This window comes from Delphinapterus leucas, chromosome 10 (assembly GCF_059928025.1).
Source record: "Delphinapterus leucas isolate spDelLeu-1000000601 "Yukka" chromosome 10, BTC_Dleu_Yukka2, whole genome shotgun sequence".
In the NCBI taxonomy this organism is placed as follows: Eukaryota; Metazoa; Chordata; class Mammalia; order Artiodactyla; family Monodontidae; genus Delphinapterus; species Delphinapterus leucas.
In genome coordinates, this window is record NC_143138.1 from 71,259,101 (window position 1) to 71,263,186 (window position 4,086).

The 4,086-nt window shown below is 44.1% G+C and overlaps 1 pseudogene; it reads right to left on the reverse strand.

Annotated features, from left to right (window-relative positions):
• Positions 1-863: 863 nt before the first annotated feature.
• LOC149748289 (uncharacterized) overlaps positions 864-4,086 on the reverse strand; it is a 9,333-nt pseudogene continuing 6,110 nt past the window's right edge.

The following is a 4,086-nucleotide window of genomic DNA, read 5'->3' on the forward strand; positions in this document are numbered from 1 at the left end:
TCCAACTGACTGTCTCAGAACAGCCCAGATGAAATCTCATGCCATGTTTAGATTTTTTTTCCCTGGGAGAGTGGTTGAATGCCAGGTCACCAATCCTGCTGGCAAGGACGCTAGTGTTCATAATGAATTCCACCTGCTGGGCACACCCTATACTTCTTAGTGGATAAAAGAAGGAAATTTCCCTCCAGTAACAATGACATCTGATGGAATTTTTCTTGTCATCCCTATCCACCTCCACCACGACATTGCTCTCCGCGGTCACGTTGGCAGAACACGATGTTTTGGGGAGTCCCTTCCGTGGGGTGGGGGCATTCAGGTGCTGTCACCAGCCAGCTGTCTCGCCATGCGCTGGGACAGAGGAGAGCCCAACCCTGGTAGGCCCCTGCAGGAGGTCCCCTCATCAGATCACTGGTTGGCCCCTCTATGGGAAATTCCTTTCTCTTGTACAGAACATTCTCTCCACCCCAGATTCCCTCTGATAGAAACTCAAAAGGAGAAATGCCAGGCCATAGAATTTAAACAGAAGGGCCTTAGACAACTTATCTCACACTTCAGCAACTTTGCAGTTTATATTTGTAAACCTCACTTATTTACTTGTCCTGTTTTTGTTAAAGTAAACTCATTTGGAGCCACCACATAAAAGGGTTTTGTTTACATGGCCTCTGCTTTCAGTTTAGATTCCTGGTGCAGTCTATTCACATGAGCCCCATTTTTTTTCTCCCAAAGAATAAAAAAACTTTAAATAAAGTTCGGAGCCTCTCAGACAGGAAAAACAGGCCCACGATTTTGTACAAAAGGCTCAAAGCATGGCAAGAGAAGGCGCGGGGAGGCAGAGAAGGAATTTGAGTCTTCACAGATCAGGTTTTCCCGGGTACCAGAGTTTGGGGCTTGGGGCTTGCCAAGGTTTTCTGGCCTGGAAACCATGATCGGGTTCCATCAGGACAGAGCTGAGAGCTTGTAACTCGTGTTGGCTCAGTGGGGCTCACAGGAGGAGTCCCAGAGTCTCACTGACACCCTGTTACACCCGAGGCCCCTCAGAATCAACACTTCATTATGTGCCAGTGGGATGCCTTTCCACCCACTCATCATGAGAGATGGTCTTATTACTTGCAGAGGAGCCAAAGGAAGGCTGATTGGCATTCTGTCACCTGTTCCTATGTCTCTTTGTGTGTGTGTGTGTGTGTGTGTGTGTTTAGGGAATCTTTCTGGAGCACTGGGGGTAGAAATCACTGCCTTGGAATTTACACACTAACAGCAGTGAGAAACTGGAAAAACATTCATTTTTCTCCTCCCCCCACACCAGCTTCATTCATGTTTCTAGCTGATGGGAAGACAAGTTACCTCCTAGCAAGGGAGTTAAGCAGGAGACTCAAGAACCATAAGAACTTGTTCATGTGCTTTGCTTAAAGATTTGAGACTCCCCTGTGGACTCTTTTTGGGGCACCCTCTCCCCAGTATCTGCTTTCCTGGCTCTGACTAAGCACAGCTCATGGATGCGGGCCTCTGTGCGAAGGAGCCTGGGAAAGCTGTCACCCTGTAAGCAGCCTCTCAAAGGGAGGGGAAAGAACTCATAGGCAACAATCAATACGGGAATTATGAAAGTATGATGAAACTGCTCTATGGACTATCATATGACAGTTAGAAAGGATTAGTTATATTGGAATATCCAGAAAGGGAAACGTCTGGGACACATCGTCCAGTTAAAAAGCAAATGTGCAACGTGGTGTCATTTATGTTAAAAAATAAATAAATAAAAAAAGCTTAATTTCGAAGGCACTATATTGAGTGAAAAGACACAATCTCAGAGGATCAAATACTATATGATTCCATTTATATAATTTATAATTCTATTTAATAATTCTGTCTCAAAATGACAGAATTATAGATATGGAGAAAAGATTAGTGGTTGACAGGGGTTAGGGAATAGTAGAGGGGGGAGAGGAGGTATGACTATAAAGGAGTAGTTGATGGAATAATTAGAATAATTTATTGAAGGAATAATTCCGTATCTTGGTGGTTGCGGACACACAAATCTACATGTGATAAAATGGCATAGAACTATATACCTGCTTTGTACCAATGTCATTTCCTGGTTTTGATATTGTAGTATTGTTATATAAGATGTAACTGCTGCAGGAAACTGGGTGGAACTGGGTACGAGTCTCAAAACAATACCATGTATTTCCATAAATCTATGTGTAAGTAAACCTCACTTACAAACAAACAAAAAGCTAAAAGGATGCATGTCATTGTGGTTGCCGTCGTCACTTGGCCAGAAGGGAAATATTTGCGATTAGGGATTGGTCAGAGGGTGCTTAGCCTTTTCTGTAATGTTAGAATATTTCTCCAACTGATACACATTTGTGGAATTTAAAAAAGCATCGTCAACTTTGTAGAGTGAGCCAAAATCAACAAGTGTTGATTGAACATTATATGGTTGTAACAGTGAAAACCCTGATACAATCTCTGTCCTCGTGGGGGGCTGGGTCCAGCCATACAAACTGCCATTAAACAGATGGTTACACATATGGTGGCTGCCAGAGCCAAGAGGCACCATGAGCGGTGAAAATGCGGAACAGAGAACCTGGGATTCGTCTCCGTAGCGTCTGCAACCACCCCGTACCCAGTATGTTCACTCACTCACTCACTCACACACTTACTTATTCACTCATCAAACATTCACTATGCCTTTCTTGACTACCCCAAGGAGATGGAGAAGAGCAACTGGGCTTCCTGCATCAGTTACAGAGAGCACAGCCCAGGGATTGACCAATAACAAGTCTAGGCAACGGGTTTGATCAGGATGGATTTGCTCTAGTTGAAATGGGGATTGGGCAAGTGGGCTGTTCACACAGCCTCTACAACATGAATAGTGCCCCCCACTCCCCACGGGAAGTTGTATGAGCCAATGGTCCTTAACTTGGGGCTCTGGGTCCCACTGAGTCTTCTCCATCCTGCTTCAACCTCTCAGAGCCCTCCAAGGGATGCCCCAGAGCCCCATATGGGAGCGTCTTTCTGTTTCGACTACTCGGCATCCCTTTCCCCATCTCCTTGATTCAGCAGTTTGATCGTTCTTGGGGAAGCCATCTTGCTTTCTCTTTCAATTTTACGTGATTTCATGTAGACAGACTTCCAACCAAGGCTCTAGGCGTGGGATCATCAGAGGCAGTGAGAGATTCAACTCCAAAATTTTTGTGAGAATTATTGAAAAGAGGCCTTGTTTCCACAGGAGCTGAGGTAAGCCTGAAGCCGCCAGCAGCCATCTTGTCTGAAAATGGAATCAACGGGAGCAAAGCAGAGGTGAGAGAAAGTCTGACTCCTAAAGATGTCTTTTGAGCACTTGGATCCAGCTCTAGGCAAAAGGCTTGAAGCTAGAAATTCCTGTACTTCAGGTGTATGAGCCAGTAAATCCTTCTTTTTGTCCTAAACCAGTTTGAGTTGGGTTTCTACGCAGTTTGAAAACTGCTGGGGAGTGGAAGGAACTTTGAATCTCAGAATGTTAATGCTAAAAGACATTTACATGTATGCATAACCTCTTCAAGGAGCCCCTTCACTTTTTACCACCAATGGATCCTTTTTGTTAATCCTTCTCTACTGCTACCTTGTTTTGATAGATTCTGTGAACCAAAAAAACACCATACATTGTTAATCAATAAGGACATAGTTTCTCACTTTTACTGAACACAGTGATAATAGCCGTCATTTATATGGCTCTGTTGTAAATACCGTAGACTTGGACGTGAATCTTGCCTGCTTTCCCCACTGTGTACTGGGTCACTTTGGGTGAGTAACCTCACCCCTCTAAGTCTCCTTTCCTCATCTGTAAGATGAGACATGAACATCACCCACTTCATAGGGCTGTTGTGTGGAATATTTAAAAGAATGAATGTGAAGTGCATGCCAAGGTGTGAGAACTAGTAGCTGTTAATTAGTATTAAAATTGTTATTATCATGATGTCTAACCTTCACAGTAATTCTGCATGCGGTGTTATTATTCTAACCTTATGGAGGAGAAAGGTGAGCCTCAGGGAGGTCATAGAACTTGCTTGGCTTATGGTAGGGTCAAGATTGGAACCTAGGTGTCCT